We start from the raw sequence: 25,901 nt of genomic DNA, 5'->3' as shown, positions 1-25,901 counted from the left end.
AAATATTAGCGCATTATATATTAGTGCAGGGGAAAAAAATTGTGTATTTTCTAAGTCCTTGCAATTAATACTAATTTCATCTTGGATGCGGCAACATATCATTTCATTTCCTTTATTGTGATTCCTGCACTGTTTCCTCATACTGTTATCATAAAATTTAACCGAATAAATGGATGTTTTTGTGCTTTTTGGAAATTCAGCAAGTGGGTATTATCGATGGATGTTGGCATTCAGTGATGTGACTTTGCTATCAATAGTTAGATTTGCTGAGAACAATGCCACAGAAATTTCTATTTCCAATCACACACAAGAATATTCGTTTGGGAAGATGCCAACCATCATTGTCACTGGGCAATTCACTGGAGTGTGGAGCTGACATGCACTGGATAGTGTTAATGAGGGACCCAACGTAAGGCAACGTATGCTGCAGGAGTCCTCAATTAAGGATCGGGTCCGAGGTGTAAAATTACAGTGATTAGGTGGCACACCGGAAGTCATCAACAGAGAAAAACTTACGAGACAAGGATGTTAGTAGGTCATTTTTCACAAATGTTGAACTGCATTTGCACCAGGACTGAGTCTGGTGCAAGTTCATTGGCCAATTTGCCCCATGCACTTCCTTGTTGTTCAGGGATGCCTGAACACGTCTATTGTGAGTGATTGTGTGAATATCAGTCCAAGTTTGGTTTAGATACTCTGTGGACAGATTTAGGTGATGGCCATTGTTTTGGAGGTAGTGGTGAGGTCCGGTAGCACTGCGGCTGAATTCAGGCTTTGGTTTTTAGAGTTTATTTGTAACAGATTCGCTAGTTGCAAGATGATTTGTTGACTGGCCTGAACATGATTCAACTGTTTACGATCGTCACTAAATTCTGCAATAATTAGGTATGTACTCTGGTAGTTTAATTATTGTCACTTCAGTTGTTTTCAACTGAAAAACATTGCATTTGGTTGAATTTAAAACAGGGAAGAATTGAAGTGATATTAACTCTTCGCTGTCCAAAATGTAAAAATGAGTTGCATTGTAATTCTCACAGACTCGTAAAGCAACAGTCAGACATTGAGTGTAAAGCAGGATTCTGTTCCAGGCAAAATCATCAACATCTCTGCTAGTTTATGTCCAACTGACCAGATAGAGCCAGGCGGATGGGGCAACTTCTTGGTATCTTGTCACTTTAGTGCTCAGCATTGATGTCTGAAAGTAACTGGTTGAAAATGATGGGGATTGTTACCTCAATGACTAGCTGTGCTCCTGATGTCACTGGGGCAACACTCATCTCGCAAATTCTTACCTTTTTGAGGATTTAGACTACGCTGTGAAAAATATAGTATCTTGATATGTTAAGTAGGACACTATTATCCATTGATATTAGCAGGGGCAGACTTTATTGGTCATCACCAGTAGCTCTGACACAGACCTGCCTCCCTAAAACTCTTCTCATCCAAGTGTAGCAGATGTATGCACAGATCTGTTCGTAAGGAAATACCAAGAATTTTTATTTTACCACGTTATCGTGAAGGAACAACAACTTATTGTCTATCCAGGATGGCATGTGACTTGAATGATAATTTGCAGAAATTGGATTTCCATTGCTCAGTCGAGGACATTACCAGAACAGGATTCTCTTCAATTCCCATTGATCACATTATTGTTCAGGGTCCTTGATGCCGCAATGAGTCAAGTTGGACTAGTGAAATGGGAAGTTACTCTCATCTCACTTCAATTGACATTGGAGCATCAGCTGAAACAATAAAGCGTGAAAGTATAGAACACAGTTTATTTGAACAATGTACTCACTGGTCTCACAATATTCCAAAGAAATGTTCGGCATGGACTTCCGATTCTGAAGTTTTTCCTGTTCTTAATGAGGCAGTTTGGTTAAATGCCCTGTCAGAGGGTCAGACCGAAGCTACACTCAGTCCGATGACAAACAAAACTTTCCCATTTCCAGCGCATCAGACAGTGGCAAACACACGCTACTGTCTGCTCCTATTGGACATTGATCATTTCAATCTCATGATTCACTGATGACTAATTTCTACATGGAAATCAGCAGCTTCTATCATCCTAGTTGGAGGATAAAAAATGGAAAGGGAGGGATGGGGAGGTGGGAGAAACCAGGACAGAGTTATGACATGCAGTAGGGGTGGTAGAAGAGGAGTGTGAATGGAGATGGTCAGTGGAAGGGTATGTATCAGCAGAAGGGGCAGTGCAAGGGAAGCAGGAGTGTAAGGAAGGAGGAAGAGGACTGGCGGGTAAAGTCTGAGTGACTAGGAAGAGCATGCGTGTGAAGAAGTGACATTGATTTCTGATCAAGCATTGCTGTTCAGGAAAATCCATTGATAATTAAAGAAATATTTCTTCCGTTTCTTTTCGAACACTTGATGGTTGTTCAGATTTTACAGTCTCAGCATTTCTGTATTCCCTGCAAGTTCAAATGAAATATTTTTCTCCCCTCATGCATTGTCTCAACATTTTTTTTCAAGGCACACATGAGAATATGGTTTGATTGCCTGCAATGTGTCCATGATGCAGAATTTAATTGTATCTCTATCCTCATTAATCTCGCGCTCTCAAACAATCTTCATGAATGAGGCTGTGTCCATCCTGCATCTGAAAACTTCCATCAGCTCTGACTATTGCAGGGACTGTTACGAAGAATACGATCCAGGCCCATGTAAAAGATAAAAGTTTCAGGGCAAGATACCAAAACCTAGCCCACCATTAATGACGTTAAAGCCTTAAGGATATAACGTGCAGAGGGGCAGAATATGAAAGGAGAATTCAACTCCATGTCCAAAATACTATTTGTGTCTCCCTCATAAGAGAACTGTAAATTCACCAAAATATTAAAAACAACAGTCTGGAATTTTTAATTCTTCCTCTCTGAATAACATCTGGAGAACTGGAAGAAAATGATGGTGTGTTTGTGTATTCATAAATAATGATGATGAGAATGTGGGAGATGGTGGATGGAGAGGATATGATAAATAATGTTGTGGGCGTCACAAAGATTAGCCGGGTGTTTCACAATGAGGAGGACCGGACGATATAAACAGGTTGTTCAGAAGGGCAGATCAGTTCCTGATGGTTTAACACTGATAAATGTGAGTTGATGCACTTCAGAAGTAGCAAGGCAAGAAAGTACTCAAACTGTGAAGAGAGACGAGATTTGGTTGAGATTATCTTTGGAGCAGAGAAATTTGAGGGGGGAGCCTGATCGATGTGTGTAAGAACATGATAGGCACGGGCAGGGTGAACAGAAAGCAGCTGTTCACCTTCCACGAAGAGTCAAGAAAAAGGGGCACACTTTTAAAGTGAAAGTTAAGAGGCTGAGAAAGGATTTGTTCAATTTGCATTGAATCCAGAAGGTGGTATGTGTCTGAAATGCATTGCTTAGGAGTGTGGTTGAGGCAGGTAACATCACAAAATTTAAAAAGCACGTGGATCAGGACCTGGTGGGGCAGACTCGATGGGCCTTTTCTCAATTGTATGATTTGGTGCAGTGGCAGCCATAAAAACTCTGATGTATTCCGAAGTGCTAGACCAACGGCACTTCTTTTTTTCAGTTTCACCAACTGTGCTTCGTAAGTTTTTTTTTACAAATCAGCATCATCTCATGTAGTATTGGCACTGACTCAACCTTGGACAGGCAATGACATCTGAAAACAACCAGGATTTTTCAAATGGTCAGTGCAACATTATTCCAGCAGTTTGCCACGACCATTTTAACAAAACCAATGGCATGGATACAGCTTTTCCTTCATTATAATAAATACTTTTAGTTGGAAGGGGATCGTTTCTCAAAAGAAGAATAAGCTCCTTCTTCCTACGTGCGCACGTTGAGAATGTACATGTTTTCCTGCCAATTGCAAACTCCCATTCCCCTCCAGTGCTCATGAACTTGTTTACTGTTTCCATGATCTGGTTTCATGTTCCTGTGAGTGAAAGGTGCATTTCGAAAGACAATGTTTCTGTTTTTGCTAGAATTGTGAATGCTCGAAAAATAACAGACCATATTGACAAAGGAGGAATATGCCAGGCACTCAACTAAATCCTCAGCGCCGTTTCACAATCCTCTGTTCCTGCGGCAGCCCCTGTCCTTATTCCAAAATATGTGGACACCATTCAGGTTTGGCTGATGAATGTCTAACAGGAATATTTCTTCAGAGCTGCTGGGCAGTTGTCACATTCAGCAGGAGGTAATCCAAAAGTTCTTCTTTAATATTCAGTGTGATAAACAACTTCCGATGACAAATGTCCTGTGCGGAACTGCTGAGCAGAAATTCAACTGGTGCAGCCATGGAAATGAGCATATCTGATGCTGGGAATTCTGTGGTGAGTAACTAACCTCCTAAAGCTACCCAAAGGCTATCTACTATCTACAAGGAACCAGGCAGGAATGTGATGGAAGATCCTCAGGTACCTGGGTGAGCACAGCTGCAACAACTCTATCGAGGAGAAAGTAGGCGACTTGTTTAACACTCTATTCCCCTCCCGTAATGCTTACTCCCAGCAACACTGACACACAAAATACACTGCTGAGACTTCCTCCTAACCGCACTATGTATGCACCAACAGCAAATCACAAAGCCATTGAGTTGTATAGAATGGAAACAGGCCTTTCAGTTCAGCTCCTCCGTGCCAACCACATAACATTCACTGGGTGTGGGCATCACTGGCTGGGCCTATCAAAAATTATCCAGAGAGCAGGTAAAAGTCAACAATATTGCAGCGGGTCTGAAACCACATGGAGGCCAGACCAACTTTGGATGGCAGTTTCCTTTCTGACAGGACATTTGTGAACCATTTGGGTTTATCCTGACAGTTGGTTCTTGGCCAGTATTGGTCTATTAATTCTTGATTTGAATTCAAACTCCACCATCTGTCACAGCAGCATTCGAACCCAGGTCCCCAGACCATTATCTGTGTCACCTAATTAAACGTCCAGTGATAATACCACTCGAGCACTGCCTCCCCAAATACTCCAAAGCGTGACTAACTTGTGCAGTATGATATATCCAAGTTTTTGTCTTCATGTTGTCATTGAATTCCTTGTCAAGCCATGGATGTTTTTCCCCCCTTTATACAATTCCTCGTCCTCTCAGACAATTACTTTAATGGAGAGGTACTTAGCATTTTCCTCAATATTGGCCTGTGTTTTTCAAACGCCGAGTCCTTTAATGTTTTTGCCCAGTTAATTTGGGACAACCCCTCCCTCAGACTTGTATTGTTATCTTTTCCCAAAACCAAACCTCTCTGATGCGAATCTTGTGTTCCAGCTTTCAATCCAAATTTGCGGCTCTCTCATGTTGTGGTTACTCCTCCTAGCATGTCCTTAACAACAAGACCATTTATCAATGCTCCCTCATTACATAATAACAAATCTAAAGTAACCAGTCCTCTGGTTGTTCCTATGAAATGTTGCTGTAAGAATCAATGCCTCATCCACTCTATGAATTGTTGTCTGTGCCAAATTGATTGATCCCAACAATACGCATATTCAAACCACCCGTAATTACAATTGTGTTCTCTCAAGCCCTTGTTATTTCGGGGTTGATACTATGACCTAAGCTTTGGAAGGACTGTGGAGTGGGGCTGAAAATTAATCCTACCAAGAGGTTTCTTCACTTACTTTCCATTTCTACGCAGACTGATATATCGTTTTGTCTCCTCATGCCAATATAATTTCCTAATACAGCCTTGCTATCATCCTTGAGCAATACAGCACCTCCACCTCCTGGTCCTTTTTGCCCATCCTTTTGGAATATCGATTATCCACGAGCACTAAATCTCCAGTCTTGATCTTCCCGTAACCATGTTTCAGTGATCCCCACCAGGTCATTCCGAATTATTTCTGTTTGTCCTGTCAGCTCATCAATTTATTCCAATGCCATGTGCATTTAGCTATAAAGTTTTAAAAGAATTTCTATTGTTTAGTAATTTTTTAATACATTCTTGTCCACTGCAGTTTCTATACTCACAATCCTTTTTATTAATTCCTGACAATACTTACCCTGAGGGTAAGTATTGTTCACTCTAATTCCAAAATGTATCTGTCATGTCATTTCAGTCACTTGCTCTGCCTTCTTACCCACTAGAAGGTCACACTTTGCTCTTGCTCGAGTAGGAATATTTGCATATTCATATACAATGGAAACAGTCCCTTCGGTCAAACCAGTCCCTGCCGAACATAATCCCAAACTCAACTAATCCCACCTGCCTGCTTGTGACTCATATCCCTCAAACTTTTCTTATGCCTGTCCTTCGCCAAATGTCTTTTAAATGTTGTCATTGTGCTCACATCCACCACTTCATCAGAAAGTTCAGGAACCACCCTCTTTGTGAAAAAGCCCTTCATGTATTTTTAAAATGTCTCTCCTCTCAATTTGAAAATGTGTCTCCTTGTCTTGAGATTCCCCATCCTATGGAAAAGACAATATCATTAACCCTATCTGGACCCTCTTTTTTTTCGAAACTCCTGTCAGATCGCCTCTCAACCTCCTACACTTCAGTGAAAGAAGTCCCAGCCTATCCAGCCTTTCTTTACAACTCCAGCCTTCCATACCCGGCAACATCCTGATCAATCTGTTCTGAATATTTTCCAGCTTAAAAACATCCTTCTAAAAACCGGAAAAACATATTTGATTACAATATTCCAGAAGTGGCCCCAAAATGTCCAGTACAAATTCAATATAACATCCCAACTCCTATATATGAAGGGTTGAGCAATGAAAGAAAGTGTGCCAAATATCTTTTTAACTATCCTGTCTCCATGTGACACAAACTTCAAAGAATTATGCACCTGCACCAGCTGGTCGCTCTTTCTACAATGCTACCCCAAACCCCGACCATGAATTGTATAAGCCTACCCTAGATTGTTGCACCAAAATGCAATACCTTGCATTTATCCATATTGAACTCCATCTGCCATTTCTTCATCCATTGACCTATTCGATCAAGTTCACTCTGTAATCGTAGAAAACTTTGGTAACTGTCTACTATTCCACCAGTTTTGGTGTCATCCATAATCTTATTAACCTTCTGTATTCTCATCCAAATCATTGATACAAATAACAGACAAAAGAAGACTCAGAACAGATCCCTGTGGAACACTCCTGGTGGCAGGCCTCCAGTCCAAAAATAATTTCTCAAACATATTTAAAAATAAATAATATCCTAACATTTAACATGATGGTAAGTGCCAGTCAATATTTGCAAAATTAAAATCAACCATTATTATAACCTTATTATTCATACACACACACCTGAGTTATGTCATTCACCCGGGTTTTGGCCCCTGCATGATTCAGGTAGTGTCTGTCCCATCAGAACAGCACTGTCCTTCCCCAGTACTGATGTCAATGTCCAATGAATTTGAACCCATGTCTCCCACAACAATCTCAGTCATGTATTTACCTATTTAACCTTGCTGACCTTGTTCCTGTCTGCTTATGGATCAGGTAATAATCCAGAGGTTATTACCTTTTTGGTTGTTTACTTTAATTTAGCCCTGAGCTGCACATATTATCTCAGCAGAATCTCATTTCTCTTTTCCATCTATGCTGATAATATGACTGTTCCCCTCCAACTCCAAGCTCCTCTGCAGCACAGATGAGATACCTGATCACAGACACCACATAGGCAACACAGCCTTTTGGACTCCCGTTTCTGCCAACAGAGAAGGGTGCCTATTTACTTGATGACACTATCCCCAATTACAGCGATACTTCTTTTATTTTCCCGCCTCTTGAGTGGCCCCCTCTACCACAGTGCTGTAGTCAGTTTGCACATCCTCCCTGCAGCTCCTGCTCTAATCCACACAGGCAGCAAGAATCTCGAGACTGTTCGACAAGCTCAAGCATTGAGGCTGCATCAGCACCCGCTTTGTTTTCATCGAACTGTCTCACTCATGGTCACGCCTTTTCGTTCCTGACAACTGACTGAATTTGAGCGAATTAATCTGAAGGGTCTGACTGCCTCCTGAAGTACAGCATCCACGTAACTCCTGTCCCTGTTGTTGTTTTTAATTCATTAGCAGGGTGAGTGCAGCCCTGGTTAGGCAGCATTTATTACCCATCGCGAATTGCCCGGGGGCACATAAGAATCAATCACAATGCTGTGGATCTCACGTCACTTGTAGGCCAGACCAGGTAAAGGCAGCAGTTTCCTTCCATAAAGGACATTAGTGAGCCAGATTGTTATTTCTGACAATCGACAATTGTTTCAAGGTCATCATGATATTCTTAATTCCAGTGATTTATTGTCTTCAAATTCCACCCACTACCATAGCCAGATTCAAACCCAACATCCCAGAACATTACTGAGGTTTCTGGGTTAACAGCCCCAGCGATAATGCCACAAGGCCATTGCCTCCCCCATCTTGCTTGTTTCCACCTGAAAATATTTTAATTAACTTGGTAGCTATGATTTCCCTCTCAAGAAACCATGCTGAATCTGCTTGATTCTATATTGTACTTCTAAATTCTCTTCCATTCCAACTGTAATGGACTTTAACATATTCCCAATGACGGAGCGGGTTGTGAAATTGAGCTGAATTTGCGCGTTTCATCTTTCAGAGAAGGGCATCCCACCTGCCAAACTATTATCTATTGACTTTACCTGTCGATATCCATTTACAGTCATCATGTCTTGATCATTTAATTTCCCGCTTATCTTAGTGTCATCGCCAAATGTAGTTGCAGCACTTTAGTTCCATTCCTCCAATTCATTGTTATTGATTGTATATAGGACCCAGCACTAGCCTCAGTGTGTTTCCACTTGTTACATTCTGCCAAATGATCAAGACTGATTTATCCCAAATGTTTTCTTCCTGTTGATAACCAGCCCTCCCTCATTCTTGTGTGGCACATTCGAAGGGCTGAAGAAGAGCAATGAGTGTCAGTGAGCCTTTCAGCCCCTCCACCCTGCTCCGGCATTTATTACGATTATGGCTGATGTCATCCTGGCCTCAACGCCAGTTTCCTACCTGCTCTCCATAATCCTTCATTTATCCAATGTCTCAGCATCCACTGCAATCTGGGGTCATGAATTACACATGTTCACAATCCTTTAAGGGAATTAAGTTCTCCTCATCCCCACTTGTGATCTGCCTTGCCTTATATGAAAGCTGTGGCCTCTTGTTCTAGATTGTGCCAAGTGTGGAAATATCCACTCCACATCTACAGTCTCAATCATGTTTAGCTTCTTATAGATCTCAATGAGATCTCCTCTCATTCCTCTAAACTCCAGAGAATATACACGGGGTCTGCTCAATCTCTCTCCATAAGACAAACTCCTCGTCTCTGGAGTCAATCTAGAGAATCTCTTCTTAACAGCCTTCAATGCATCCTCATCCCTCCTTCAGTTAGGACTCTAAACTGTACACAGTACTCCAGTTGAAGGAACAATAAATGCTTGCATAATTGCAGCAATCCATCCCAAGTTTTATAAACTGTTTTTTTCTTTGAAGAAATACATGCTGAAATTGCACTTGCATTGAGAATTACCTGCTGGTTTGTGATATATAAACATTGGGCATGTTGTAAAACAGGAAATTAAATATAGAAATTTGTGGGTACTACAGTAATAAAGGACAGATTCAATTTTCCTTAGAACTGCATTTATCCAAGCCAATGCTAACGTTGGGAAAAATGCACTTCATGAGCGTGTACGAGATGGCTTGCTTTAACAACACGTTGAGTGTCAAGTTAGAGATCAGGCGATTTAGGTATGTGGGTTTTCTGTGATATATACAATGAAGCTCAGATCCGTCTGCACCGAAACACTCTGATTTTTCTCTCCAGTTAGATCATAAGTCGCCTTTATATTCCTGTGGCTAAAATGGATAAAACCATACTTACACGAGTTAAATTTCATCTGCCAGATGTTGGTCCTTTCACTGCACAGATTCCAATCCATTTACTCATTTCATATATGTTCATAATATCCTGTTTCTCCATCTATTTTCGAGTCTTCTAAAATGTGGCTATAGCATTTTCCCCTTATACAGGTCATAACACAGATTGCAAATAGTTTGGGACTGGGAGCTAAAGTGTGTGGCTCCTCAAAAGTCGTTAACACGAAAAGGACCATCTATTCCATCTCTGTCTATTTTGGTTGATCACCATTCCACTATCAAAGCTAAAAGGTTCCTCCTAACCCCATGTGCTATTATTTTATGGATTAATCATTTGTCTGGCACTTTATGCAATGCCTTCTGCAAGCCCAGATGTATTACATCTCCCGGAGCCTCATTATCCACCTTGCTTGCAGTGATAAAAACCGAGCTACCGTCTTTCGAGGACTCGAGCAAATAATTTAAACTTAAGCAAATATTTATCCTTCATGAAACCATCCTGGCTGCGATGGCTTGTCATTTGACTTTGCAAATCTCCTGTTATTAATTCCCTCACAGTGGATTCTAACAATTTACCTTGAATCCCAAAACTTTGCTCATTACTTTTTGTCCGGAGTGAAGCATTCTAACTTTTTACATTTCTTTCACTTCTATCTCTATTTCTGTGTCATGGGTACACAGCTCTAAAAGGTCATGTCTGATTGTTGTGCAAGAGGCACGGATGGCTGAATGGATAAATTCTTTGTAAAACTAAGTTTATCTTTCAATCTTGTAAACTCCAATGTGTATCGGGTCAATCTCATCATCCTTTCCTTATCGCTGTTGTGAAGTTAGGTCGACTATTTGTGGACTGGGAGGCGGGATGTTGGTATTTGATCCTTGTAAAATATTGGCGTTCGTAAATTGCAATGGGAATGGTAAAAAAAAGTATGTTTTCCTTTTAAAAGTCTATGTGCTTTTTCTCTATGCTTCAAGCTTCAAAATTCACATCTTTGGGCTGATGCGGGAGAGTTTGAAGGTGCACAGAGCACCTGAATTGAAGCATTTGTGTGAAAGGGAAGGGTAGTTAGCAAGCCAAGTATCAGATTTATTTTCTTTTCAAGACAACGAGTTTTTAAAGTATGCAATTGATATGACCCAGGCACTTAGAGACCCAAAACAATAAAATTAAATCTCATGATTTTAACAACATAGGACTAATCCTCTTGCATGAAATCGATATGTTATCAAGGGTATAAAAGAAGAGGTTGTTGGGCAAGGACAGGAGATTTAACTGCCGGCCGCCGAAGTTAACAACTTTCAATATACAGAGAGAGTCACTGGCTCTCACAGAACTCTCTCACCCTCAGAGAAAACAGAACTGAAATCAAAGTACCTACGGTGCAACTGCTTAATATTTTGTGACAGAACACTCGACACAGAAAATATTCCTGAAAGAACATTCGACAGAGAAGGCGCAGAGCATTTCAAAAGTTGTAAGACAAAATTCTATTTCTAATCTTTTTTTTACACAAGTGGGAGTTATATTTATTGGAGCAGTATGCCATTAGAATTTGAATTGATTGGAAATTGTTAGTCATTAGAAGGTGTGAATTTGGGTTGTTAATAGTTTAGCTTTTTTTTCAGGATTGCAGTTAAATAAATAAATTGTTACTTGTTGATTGTATTATGAGTGTCAGGGATTTATTTCATTCAACAGTTAAAAGTTGATGAATAAAAAGATTACACCACTTTCCACACTGCCTTTTGCAGATTATAGCGCGAGGCACTCCTCTCTTGGTGTTTCAGTTTTATTTCTCAAACAGGGGTCCACTTCTGTTTTAAGACACATTCATTGATGGAATCAATTGAGGGAACCTTCTCTGAGCTGATTCCAATGCAACAATATCCTTTCTTCAATAAGGAGACTAAATCTGTACATACTATTCCAGATGTGATCTCACTAAATTCTGTACAGGAGGAGCAACATTTTGTCAGTCTGTTATAAAGTTCCTAACCCAGATTAGAGCAGTGTCAGCTGCCTGGATGAAGGCACAGCATTGTCGAAATAACATTACCCTTACGAGTTTTGAGAAGATTTGTAGCTCAGGTTGAGGTTCTGGATGTGAGTTTGCTCGCTGAGCTGGAAGGTTTGTTTTCAGACGTTTCATCACCATTCTAGGTAACATCATCACCAACCCAAGGAAACCTAACCAGATAAATAGAAAGTGGGACATAACACTAGCGCTTCGTTGGAGGCCCACTGATGATGTTACCTAGAATGGTGACGAAACTTCTGAAAACGAACCTTCCAGCTCACCGAGCAAACTCACATCCAGAACATTGTCCTTCTCAATGAGAGATCTGGTAAAAATGTCACAATGACACTTGTGAAGAATGAATAATACGTGGTGAGATGATCTCAACATTGAGATCGGCCCTGCAAAATATCCTGATAGAATCTACATCGAGGCCATATCATTCAGATTCGTTAATGTGTTAAAATGGAGCTGAGAAACAGCAAGGGGAAGCAAACAGTTATGAGAGTTATTTTTCAAAGACAAATCTGCAATATAAACATTGATTATGTTATATAACAAGAAATTAGATATACAAGTTTGTGGGTTCTGCAAAAATAATGGACAGATTCAATTTTCCTCTAAACTCTGTTTATCAATGCAAATGCTAATGCGGGTATAATGCACTTCATGAGTGCCTGTAACATGATTTGCTTTAACAATACGTTCAGTGCCAAGCTAGAGATCGGGCTATTTAGGAAGTGCCATTGTGTGATCAGAACAGCAAATTGAAAATCTTGCTGAAAAGGAGCTCCTGGGAGTGTTGATCTTGATTGTTACATGTCATCTGAATTTTGTTTTTTTTGTAATTACAGTGAGAAACTTGCTTCAGGCAAACAATGAAGGTATGAGAGGCAAGATGACTTCAGTGAGTTGGAAAAGTACATGGAAAACGTCTTAATGAAAAACAGGCAATATCTGTGATTCACGGAAACATTGTAAGGTGTACAATATACATATACCCCCAGAGTGCAAACAGCAAAAGGGAGAGAAGACTGAAAGATTGTCAATGAAAGAAGTTTAAAATTGCATGAAATGCAAAGAAGTAGACTGTGAAAATGCCAGGGACAGTGGCAAACCAATGGATTCAGAGGCATTTAACCAAGAAACAGATTTTTAAACATCGAAAATAGAACAAGAATGTAAACTAATCAGAAGTATAAAGGCATCTAGAAAGCAAAAATGAAAACAAGGTCAAATATGGAACAGTGAATGTATGGACAGCAAAATTTATTGCAGAGAATGGAAGCATTAGAGGGAAATTAAATAGTAGCTTTGGGCCTGTCTTCATGGAGGAAGATCCAGGAAATCTCCCAGACATATTAAGTGGCTGTGGGGCTTGTGTAAGTAAACACTAAAATCACCCATAACAGTGATGTAGCCGTATTTGAAAACATAGCTGGTTTGAACATCGAGAAGTCTGACCAGGTGTACGTCATCATAGAATTTTGGAAGAAGCAACATTAGACATATTGATAGAGCTGGGTATCACTGAGTTATTTTCCTATACTTTCTGCAAAGGCCGGAAGCCAATCTGGATATCTGGAACATTATAAAAATAATCAAACGGTTTAAAAAGAGAAGAAGAGGGACACAGGCCAACTATAGACCACTTAACATGTTATTCACAGGAGGCAATCTGTTAGAATCAATTGTGAAAGATGTGACATTGGGTGTTTAGAAAGTAATGACAAAATGAGACAGAATACAAATGAATTTATGAAATGAAAATTAAAATTGACAAGCTTTCACTTTCAAGCTGTTTGAATATGTTTCTTACAGGCATAGACAATGGTGAACCAGTGGGTGTGGTACATATGAATATTCAGAAGGATTTTCCAAGAGATCACACAGTGAGTTAGTAAATTGAAGCAAAGGGTGTTGGGAGGAACAGACGCAAATGGAAAGTGAAATCGAGGATTACCATCATTTATAGGGAATCGGAATACAGAAGGAAAGATGTCCTGCAGCAGTTCCATGGAGTGTTAGTGAGGCAGTACCCGAAGAAATGCGTACAGCATGGCTTTGGCTGTTATAAAATTGTACAAATCCCTTACTCTGGCTGATTTGCATCACAGGAAGCTGTTGGAGACAGGAGAGGGAAATCCCTGATCCAGATTTATAAAAATCACCACAGGGGAGGTGCCAGAGTTCAAGAACAGCTCGTGTAGTACCTCTTTACAGGAAGGGTTGCAGAGATAGATTGGGCAATGATAGACCAGTCAGTATCAGATCAGTGTTAGCAAAACAGTGGGAGGAAATAGGAAAGGAGAAAATTGTTCTGCATTTGGAGAGACAAGGTTTGATCAGGGATAGTCAGGGTGACTTTGTTAGAGGAAAGTCATGCCTAAGAAATTGGATTGATTTCTTTAAAGATAGTCACTTGTATGGTTTTTCAGCAAGACCTTTTGACAAAGTCCCACATGGGAAACTGATAAAGAAAGTAAAACACAATGGTATCAATGGTAATTTGGCAAGTGACATTCAAAATTGTCTCAACGGCAGGAGACAGAGGATGGTGTTAGAAAGCTGTTTATATGAGTGGAGACCAGTTCCTTGATGAGGCCAAATCTCGAACATTGTGCGGTATTGTGTGCAGTTTTGGTCCACTTACCTCATTAAGGATAAACTTCATATTGAGGGAGTACAGTGAAGGATGACCAGACTGATCTCTGGGATGACAGGCTTATTGTTTGAGCTGAGTTCAAGATAACTGGGCTGAAATTCCGTGAGGTTTATGGAAATGAATGAAAATCTCAGTGTATTGTATAAAACTCTCACAGAGTGAGACATTTTGGAAGCAGGGAGAATAATGCACTTGGCTGAGACATGTAAAATAAGGGCAGGCCACTCTGAAGTGACATGAGTATTAATGTCTGAATACAGAGACTGGTGAACCTTGGGAATACTCTTCCACACAAGGTTCTAGACACTAAATGGATGGGCAGACAACAGAAGTATAGGAGAGCGGATCAGCATCATTATGTTGAGTGTTGGGTAAAATCAGTCAACCAAAGGAATTATGGCAGTTCGTACTTTATATTTTTTACAAGTATTAGTCACATTAAGGGATATGTGCACTGTGTGGGAGAAGTTTATTGAAGAGATGTTCAGCCATGACCTATAATGGGGAACACTAAATGGGTTGAATGGCCTTCTTCTTTCCCGATGTTTCTGTACCATCTGTGGGAAAGCTCTTTAAATGTTCTCACAATCTCTGAGATATCAGGAAGGAGGCCTCTGTAGGTTCAACACAACAGTGTTTCTTTTTCCCTTTTCCAATACAAAAGCTGAGTCTACCATGCAATTTTATCCTTGAAGACGTCAGAGCAGTTTGATACAATTGAGTGTCTTGCTTGGCTGTTCCAGGGAACATTGAAGGGTTCATTACATGCCTGTGTGTCTGGAGATGTTTTTCAGCCAGATTAGGACAGCACGGTAGATTTACATCCTGAAAGTGTGTTGGTGAATCATATTGATGTTTACCATCGATATTGGCTTCAAGGTCACTTTTACTGACACCAGATATGAGACTTTGATATTTAATTAACTGTTTTTAATATCCCCCAGCTGCCAAAGTATTAGCCCCGTCTGGATTAGAAATCCAATTATATTTCCACAACAGCACCAGCTCCACATGGGGAACTATCAGAAACCACACCGAGCAGGTTATTTCTGTGCTGCTTGGCAGCTCTGTCAAAAACAACTTCCAACAATTCGACAATCGGAATGAGACTAAGGGCATGGCAATGGGTCAGATTGCAGTTATGCTCCTTTTAGGAAACGGGGCATAGCTGATAATTTTTCCACCTTGCCAGGTAGGTGTCAAAGTTGGAGCTGGAATGAAACAGCTTCCCCCAGAGGCACGGCTTGTTGTGCAGCACAAGCCTTCAGTCCTATTGTAGGAATGGCATCAGGGCCAGTTATCTTTTTCGTATCTTTACTTTATCGTTATATTTTTCTTGGCATCATGTGCAGCGAATCTAATTGGTTGAAGACTAACATCTGTGATTTTGTGGACGTCATGATGACGGTGAGGTGAAACATCAACTCGATCCTTCTGGCTGAGGATGTTATGGATACTACACCCTTGAAGTTGCACTGATGTGCAGGGCTGTTCCATTATTTAGGATGGGGATATTTCTGGAACCCTCTCCTCCAGGGAGTTGTTTGACTGACCATGCAGATGGCCTAAAACCCCTCCGCTTCATCCTCTCCCGCAGGCCTGACTAGTCCCCCAACACCGACACCCTTAACTACCTAAACAAACTCATCCTTACCCTTAACAACTTCTCCTTCAACTCCTCACACTTCCTACGGATGAAAGCGGTGGCCATTTACCCGCATGGGCCAAAGCTATGCCTGCCTCTTTGCAGAATATTTGGAACAGTCCCTCTTCCACAGCTACAGTGCAATATCCCCAACATCCAGCATTACATCGATGCCTGTATCAGCGCCGCCTCATGCTCCTACAAGGTGATTGAACAGTTCATCCAATTTACTAACACCTTCCACCCCAACCTTATGTTCACCTGGGCCATCTCTGATATGTCTCTTTCCTTCTGAGACCTCTCTGTCTCCATCTCTGATCACCACCTGGATACTGATGTCTATTTTATGCCCACCAACTCCCACTGCTACTCGAAAACATTTCCTCTCATCCACCTTCCTGCAAGAATATCATCCCCTATCCCCAATTCCTTCACCTCGGCCGCATTTTTCTTCAAGAAGAAGCGTTCCAGTCCCAGACATCCCAGATGTCCTCGTTTTTCAAGTGCCACAATTTCCCTCAAAAGTGGCCGAAATCGCCCTCAACTGCATCTCTTGCATTTCCCGCCCTTCAGCCCTCACACCCCATCCCTGTAATAAAAACGACAGAATTCCCCTTGTCCTCACATATCACCAAATTAACCCCCAGATTCAATGTATCTTTCGCCACGATTTCTGCCACCTGCAATCTGACCCATTTTGAAGGACATGTTTCCCTCCCCACCCTTGTCTGCCTTTCAGAGGGAACACTCTCTCTGTGACTCCCTAATCCGTTCCACATTCTCCACCAGCCCCACCACCCTGGCACTTTCCCCTGCAACCGCAGAAGATGCTACACGTGCCCCGACACTTCCCCCATCACCCCTATCCCAGGCCCCATGAAAACCTGCCACATTAAACAGATGTTCGCCTGCGCATCCGCTAATGTGATATGCTGTGTCTGCTGTTCCCGATATGACCTCCTGTACATTAGAGAAACCAAGCAGTTGTTCGGGGACAGCTTTGCGGAGCATGTACGCTCGGTTCGTGACAAACAACAACAACTCCCAGTCTTGAATCACATCATCTCCCTGCCCCACTCCTTGGACAACATGTTCATCCTGAGCCTGCTCCAATGTCACAACGAAAACTGGAGGAACAGCCCCCCAGGAATCCTACTACCCAATGGTCTCAATGTGGACTTTGTAAGCTTCAGAATCGCCCCACCATGACATCATCCCAAGACCAGCCCTCCTGCTCGTCCCCGCCTCCTTGACCTGTCTGTCTTCCCTCACACCTACCAGCCCCTCCCTCATCACTGACCAACCCCCATCACATCTCCCTACCTAAACTCATCTTTCCTGGCTTCATCCCTGCCTTCTTGACCTGTTTGTCCTCTCTCCACTCGTCCGCTCCACTATCCACCTTCCATCCACCTCCCCTCTCTCACTATTTAATTCAGAATCCCTTCCCCTCCCCCAATGCTGAAGAAGAGTCCAAACCTGAAACGTCAGTTTTCCTGCTCCTCTGATGCTGCCTGGTCTGCTGTGTTCATTCAGTTCCACACCTTGTTCGCTCAGACTCTCCAGCATCGGCAGTTCCTACTGCCCCCATCACCATTTTCGACTGATTGGAGCACGATAGTTGGTCTGTTGATCTTGCAATCATTTTGCCCTGTCTGTAATGCGTTAGTTCTGCTGTTTGTAATGCAAGCAGTTGAATGCAGTAGCTATAACCAGTTGCCATCAGTTTCTGGTGAATATGATTCTGACCCTGGCATGCATGTCTGCATTCATCACTGAGTCATTGATCAGCTTCATGGTAATCCGGGACAAAAAGTCACAGATTCTTGTGGAATACAATTCTGCTTCTGCTGCTGCTGTGGTTTACATCACCACATGAATGTCCAGTTTTGAGCTGTGTAAGTGCAATGTAATTCAGCTGCCTGTCTCACAGTTCAGACCAAATCCCCACTGCCCTTGTATGCAGTGACCTCCTCTGTTTTCCTTTGTGGTAACACTTCCATTTTAACATTCTCATTCTTCTGTGGCTCTTTCCATGGTGTCACGCCTCCAATTTGTCACATTCCTCAAAACGCTTTAACACATTCATCTGAACCGTTTCCCTTCCGGGAGGGGTATCTTCAGGTGTCACGGTGGCTCAGTGGTTAGCACTGCTGCTTTTGAGTGCCCAGAAGGGTGGGTTTCCTCCAGATGGTCTGGTTTCCGCCCACAGTCCAAGATGTGCTGGCGAGGTGAATTGGCCATGCCAAATTGCCCATCGTGTTGAGGAATGTGTAGATTAGGTAGGTAAGAGGGGAATGGGTCTGGATGGGATGCTCTGAGGGTCAGTGTGGACTTGTTAGGCTGGAGCAATTGTTTCCACACTGTTGGAGGGTTTTAAAGTGATTGTTTCTCTCCCTGACCATGATTAAGAGCTCTGTAATGTCAGTGATGCCAGCGTTATGGAGTTTCAGAGCCAATTAATTTGTGCACCTTGCGCTGTCACTCACTTCTCAATGTCTGGTGATCCATGTTGGACAGGGTGTTTCAGTAGCTTTGATACACACTTTTGAATGTTATTCGAAAACACAAATTGCTGAAGAAACTAAGCAGATCTGGCAGCATCTGTAGAGTGAAAGCAAAGTTAAACTATTGGATCCAGAGATGCCTTTTCAAAGCACCTAGTTTCTCCAGCAATTTTTCTTCTTGCTTCAGATTTCCAGGTTTCTTTGTCCTGCTGGAAATTCAATTCAGGCCGATTCATTTCTGGAGAAACTCAGCAGGTCTACAGCATCTGTGGAGAGAGAGAGACAGAGTTAAGGTTTCAAGTCCAGGAAGACCCTTCTTCAGAACTGAAAAGGATAGGAAAATTATCTTTTTAATAACTTGATAGAGGCTGGAGAAGTGGTGACAGAAAACAGAGGGTGTGTGGGTGCAGTGAAAAATACAAATGGACTTTTAATTGTGGTGAAAGAGAAACAGATGTACAATGGGGGTAAATAAAGGTGTGAATGAGGGAGATGGGCTCTCTCTATTGAGTGCAATGTTAACAAGACACAAACAAGACAAGCTCACATCGCCTGCATCATATTGTGTTCACCACATCTCCACTAATAACTCTGAATGTCTTGCACATATATGAACAATCTTATCTATCTGCACGCACGCACTGTTTGAACAGTGTATATAAAATCATTTCTCCTCAATTCCATGACAAACTATCGTGTTTTGTTTACATTTTCAGTTGCCATTTCTTCAGCTAAATGTATTCTGTTTTTTTTTCTCTGCGTTTTATTTTATTCCATCTATAAAGAAGATATTTGCTACTGGAAAATGTCACGTTATTCCTGCCGAGTCTGCGCAGCCACTGTCTCCTCTTCTTTATTGTTTCTTAATCAATCACATAGATATTGTCTCTGATCCTTTACTCCCAATAAGCAAAGCAATTGGAAATGTTTACTTTTGGGCGAAGGCCAAAAAACTGGTAAAGAAAAGCTGTATAAGCTATAAAAAATAGTTTGCAACTTTAGAAGCAAACTATTGAAAGTATTGTGCTAAAGATAAAATGTCGCTTTATTAGGGCAGTGAGAGGAAAGTTCAGCGAGATCCACGTTTCCTGTCTTTCTCCAGGCAGTTGTGGCCAGAGACAGTGTTTAGATTGGCAGTTCTTGTGGTGGAGGAGACATCAGTGCAGTAACAAACTCTCAATTGGCTCTTAGGTAAACGGTTACATATGGCATTGCATGTGGATAACACAGCAGAATCCTCGAGGCTGCGCAGAGAAAGCAGCACCTTTCTCCTCTATCTCTATCACTGTGAGAGTAATTGGAGATGGGCACTAAGACCAACAGCAGGCAATGTCAGCATCCCACCCAGACCAGGTATTGCTGTTACATTAAAAGTGTCAGCGTGAAAGGGAGTGGCTGTCCTCTCCAAGGATACTAACTGTGTTATTCGGTTTATTATTGTTATACGTACCTCAGTACAGTGAACAACTCTGATTTGAGTGCATTACAGGCAGATCATACCATACAAAGTGCGTGAGGGTAATAGAACAGAACGAAGATTACAAAGTTACAGTTGCAAAAAAGATTATATTAATTAGGGGTTTCTTCCAAAATAATTGTAAAATAATTGAGTCATTACTGTTTGTTATTTCAGCTTCTTTTTCTTCAATAAATCAGTGATACATTAAAATGTCACTGGGTCCGCAATCCAACTGGTAACTTTGCCTCCAGGCTGATGTAAAATTTATTTATTTTCCTTCCTCACAGTTAACGTAGTGACGATCTCTGTCCTGCTTTATAAAGATTGTGGATTGTCTCCATGTGTCAGACGTTACCTGGGGGCCATTATCCTTGACCTGATATGGAGGCACATTCCCCTTGTTTATCTGCAGCAGTTTAATTTCCTGCTGTATATCCCTGTGTGTAATATCCACGCCGTCCTGCTTTATGCAGCCACTGACTGTTCTGTCTGATTCACCGTCACTTTCACCTTCGATCGACTTGTGGCCATTTCTTGCCAGAAGCTGAAAAGTAAATATTGCAGTGAGAAAACGGCGGCTGTGGTTTTGGGAACAGTGACTGTGCTGAGCTGTTTAAAGAACATTTTCTGGTATTTAATGTTCACAGCTCGCTATTGGCTGGCGAACCTCCCCTGGTTTTGTGATGTAACAGACGATGTTCTATCCTGTCGTGCCTGGGTCACAATCGAGTTCCTCCACCACATTCTAACCCCGACTCTCCCATTTCTCCTGATTCTGCTGCTCAATGTTTTCACCGTCAGACACATTTTAGTGACCAGCAGAGCCCGCAGGAGACTCCGGGCTCACACCAATGGGGACGGTCAGTGTGACACAGAAATGAGAAATCGAAAAAAAAAAATCAGTCATTTTAGTGTTTGTGATCTCAGCCAATTTCATCCTGTTATGGTCAATGTTAATGGTGTTTTCTATTTGGTTCCGGCTGCAGTATATAATGTATACTCCTGTGTATCTACATTTCTTTGTGCAGGAATTGGGCTTCATGCTGCAGCTCCTCAGTTGCTGCACAAACACCGCGATTTATGCCGTGACCCAGACTAAGTTCAGGCAGCAGCTGAAGAATGTGCTGAAATATCCCTTTACCCAAATTGATCAATCAATCAAATTCACTCATTAATCAATCCAGGATTTTCTCATTTCAGTTCAATGTTTCAGAAATGATGCAGCCTGTCGCTATGGTAACAGACTGAGGGTAGTGCTGGTTTATTCAACTTTATCCCACAGTGGGTTACAGGGAAACATATCAATGTTTCTCTCAGCTCACAGGCCAAAGAGAAAAGGCACCATTCCACTGACTGCATCCATAACTTCAATATGTAATTAACGTTCATTAAAAAGTGCCAAGCAGCACAGCAAACTGTATTGTTGTTTGTCTCTGTGTTGAAGAAACTCAGCTGGAGAAAGACAGACCCGGCCCCAAGGGAATGGGAGGAGTTCGGGACTGTGCTCAGGAGTTGGGTTTAAGGCACTCTGTCCTTGCAGCCCTCTCTGGTATATTTCTGTCTCTTCCTTTCTCTCCTATTCCTCCTCGCACGCTCTCTCCCTCTCTCCCTCTCTGACCAACATTTCTCCATACTCCCCGTCCCTCTCTCCATTCTCTTCCTTTTCTCTTTCCACCCACCCTATACAAACCATTGCTTCTCTCTCTCCTTGCGTCCTGCCTCTCTCTCCTTCCTCCTTGAATATCCGCACCCACTTCTCTCACCCTCTGCCCGTGTGAAACCCATCCCCCACTCTGTATTTTCCCTCTGATCCTACCTCTCGCTCATCCCCTATCATACTTTTTCCCTCGCTCCTTCCCCCTGCCCCTCTCCATCTCTCTCCCCATCCCCCTCTGCACCCTTTGACTCTCTCCTCCCGCCTCGCTCACACCTCTGAAGCCTTTGTTTCCTGGTCTCCACCTCTCTATTTCTGACCCACTTTCTCTCTCTCTCTCTGCCCCCCCTCCTCCTTGTGATTCTCTCTCCCTTCAAGTTCCTCATTTGCCTCTGTATCTCCCTGGCTCCCTGGCCCCCAGCCCTGCATCTGTCTCCCTGGGCCCCGACCACTGTACCCCAGCCCCTGTCCCTGTCGCTCTCTCCGTCTCTCTCCCTCCCTCCCTGTCACTTGCTCCCTCTCTCCCAGTCGCTCACTCCATCGCTCCTTCCCTCTCACTCCAACCCTGTCCCTGGTTCCCACCCCGGCCTTCCCCGTCCCTCGCTCCCTTGCCCCCATTGCTCACTCCACATCCCTCATGCCATGCCCATTCATAGTTCCCTCCCTCCCCATCCCTCTCTCCTTCCCTTCCGGTCCCTCACTTCATCTCTCCCTCCCGGCCCCTTGCTCCCCCCTCCCCGTCACTTGCTTCCTCCCTCCCTGTACGTCGCTCACTCAGTCCGTCCCTCATGCCCTCCCTCCATCCCTTGCTCCCTCCGTGCCCCTTGCTCCCTCCCCATCCCACACTCCCTCGCCACCACTTACTCCCTCCCTCCTCCACCGTCCCTCACTCTCTCACTCCATTCCTCACTTCCTTGTTCCCAACCCATCCTTGGTCCCTCCCCCTCCCTCACTCCATCCCCATCCTTTCTCCCTCCATCACTGTCCATCATCACCTCCCTCTCTCCCTTTCATCCCTCACTCCCTCCCTGCCTGTCACTCTGTTACTCCCTCCCCAACCCTCCCTCTCTCCCTCCTTCACCGGCCCTCACTCCCTCTCTGTCCCTTGCTCCTTTGCTACCTCCACCTCCCTTGCTACCTCACTCGATCCCTCCCCGTCCCTCATTCCATCTCTCTCTCCTGCCCCTCGTTCCATTGCTCCCTCCCTGTCCCTCACTTCCTCCCTATCCCTCACTCTATCTCTCCCTCCCCACCCCTCACTACCTGACTTGATCCTTCCCCAGACATCACTCCCTCACCGTCCCTCACTCCCTCACTCCCTCCACGTCCCTCACTCCATCTGTCCCTCCCCATCTCTCGCTGTCTGATTCAATCATTCCCCAGCCCTCACTCACTCCCCTGTCCCTTGCTCCCTCCCCGTAGCTTGCTCCCTTTCTCCCTTCCCCTTGCTCCCGCCCTCTCCATCCCTCACTGCATCTCCTCTCCCTGCCCCTCTTTCCCTCATTCTCACCCTCGCTTTCTTGCTCGAATCCTCACTACCTGCCCATCCCTCACTCCATCCCGATCCCTCGCTCCATCGCTCCCTCCTCATCCCTTGCTCCCTGGCTCCGACCATCGCTCTCTCACTCTGTTTCTCGCTGCCTCGCTTCTTCCCTCGCTCACTTGCTTCCTTGCACCCTCCCCTCGCTCACTTACTCCCTCCCCATCCCTACCTCCCTCTCTGTCCCTCACACCCTCCATCCCCGTCCGTTTCTCAACCTCTTCCCACCCCTACCTTGCGCCCTCCCTCCCTCCCCATCCTTTGCCCTCACTCACTCGCTCCCTCCCCGTCTCACTCCCTCCCTGTCCCTCGCTCCCTCACCCCCTCGCTCAATCCCCATGCCTCACACCACACCTGGCCCCCTCATCCCTTCCTCCCCATCCCTCTCTCCTTCCCTTCTCATCCCTCACCCCCTCTCCGTCACCTGTTACTCTCTCTCCCCGTCCATTTCTCCCTCCGTTCCAGTCCGTTGTTCCCTCCCTCCCTCCCTGCCTGTCTCTCTCTTGATCCATCCCTCGCACCCTCGCTCAATTCCTTGCTCCCTCCCTCTCTCACGGCCTCTGTCCATTGCTCCCTCTCTACCACCTCAGCGTCCCTCTCTCCCTCCCATCCTTCGCTCCCTCCCCATCCCTCACTACCTCGCTTGCTCCCTTCCTGTCCCTCGCTCCATCCCACCCCGACCCATGATCCCGCCCTCCGTCAGCATCCCTCGCTTCCTCTCTCCCTCACTGCTTCCTCATCCCTTGCTCCTTTGCCACCCTTGCTCTCTCAGCCCCTTCCTGTCCCTCACTACCGCCCTCCCTGCCCCTCGTTACCTCCCTCTCTCCCTTTCCATCCCTCGGCTCCCTCCCTTCCTGCCCCTCACTCCCTCCCTCCCCATCATTCACACCCTCCCTGTTCCTCTCTACCTCAGTCGCTGTCTCCCCATCCCTTGCACGCTCCCTCCTTTCCCATTCCTCACTCCCTCGCTCACCCAATCCCTCCCCATCCCTCACTCCTTTCTGATCCCTCGCTCCGTCCCTCCCTCCCCATCCCTTGCTCCCTCACTCCGACCGTTGCTCTCTCAATCTTTCCCTCACTCCTTCACTTCATCTCTCACTCACTTGCTTGTTCGCACCCTCACCGTCCCTCCCTCCTTCTCTGTCCCTGTCTCCCTCCTTCCCCATCCCTCGATCTCCTGCTCCCTCCCCATCTCAGGCGCTCTCCCTCTCCCTCACTCCCTCCCCATTCTTCACTGCCTTCCTCCCTATCCCTCACTCCCTCCCTCTCTCCCTCTCTGTCACTCACGCCCAACATCTCTGTCCCTCGCTCCCTCACTACCCTTCCCTCTCTGTCCATTGCTCCCTCGCTCCGTCCCCATCCCTCACCTCCTCATCATCCCTAACCTCCTCGCTCTGGTCCCATTCCTCTGTCCCTCCCTGTCCCTTGCTCCCTTGATCATTTGCACCCTCACTCCCCTACATCCCTCACTCCCTCATTTCCTCCCTGTCCCTCGCTCCCTCACTCTTCCCTCCCCATCCCTCACTGCCTCGCTGACATCATTCCCACCCTCTCCATTCCTTGCTCCCTCCCTCCCACGCCTTCCCTCGCTCACTCACTCCATCGCTCCCACGCAATTCATGGCTCCCCCATACCCAATCCTCCCTTGCTCCGTGCCCATCCGTTGCACCCGTCCCTCGATCCCTCGCCGTTCATCACACAGTCCCCGTCCCTCGCTCCTTCCCTGTCCCTCAATTCTTCACTCCATCGCTCCATCCCCGTCCCTTGCTCCCTCGTTCCCTCCCCATCCCTTGCTTGCTCCCATTCTCTCATTTGTTCCCTTCCCTCACTCCTTCTCCCTCGTGCCCTCCCCATTTCCTCATTGACTTTCTGTCCCTTGCTCCTTCCCTCATTCCCTCGCTGTTCCTTTTTCCCTCCCTTGCTCCCATTCCATCCCTCACTCCCTGCCTCGCTATCCCTCGCTTTCTCCCTCGCTCCCTCCCTCCCCACTTCATTCCCAGCCTTTCTCCCTCTCTGTCACTCAATCTCTCCATCTCTGTCCCTTTCTCCCTCCCTCTCCTTCTGTTCCTCCCTCTCTCCCCGTCCCTTTCTCCCTCTCTCCCCATCACTCACTCCATCCATCCTGTCATTTGCTCACTCGCTCCTCCCCATCCCTTGCTCTCTCCTGTCCCTTGCTCCCTCGCACACTTTGCTCACTCCCTGTCCTTCGCACCATCCCCGTCCCTCACTCCCTCCCTGTCCCTCGCTCCCTCCCTCACCATACGTTTCTCCTGTCCTTCCCGACTCTGACTCCCTCCCTCCCTCCACGTTGCTCTCTCCCTCCCTGAGCCTCACTGTCCTCCTCCCTGTTCCCCTTCCTGACCCCGTTCCTGTCCCTGTTCTTGGCCCCGTCTCTCCCTGTCCCTCCCTGTCCCTGTCCATTGGTCCCTCTCACTGTCCCTCACTCCCTCCCTGTCCATCCCTGTCCCTGTCCCACCTCTACTAACATCATTCCTGCCTCCTTGACTGTCTGTCTTCCCTCTTACCTATCAACCCCTCCCTCCTCACTGACCA

Source organism: Stegostoma tigrinum, unplaced genomic scaffold (assembly GCF_030684315.1).
Source record: "Stegostoma tigrinum isolate sSteTig4 unplaced genomic scaffold, sSteTig4.hap1 scaffold_140, whole genome shotgun sequence".
Classification (NCBI taxonomy): Eukaryota; Metazoa; Chordata; class Chondrichthyes; order Orectolobiformes; family Stegostomatidae; genus Stegostoma; species Stegostoma tigrinum.
Note: the sequence above shows the minus strand (reverse complement) of the source record.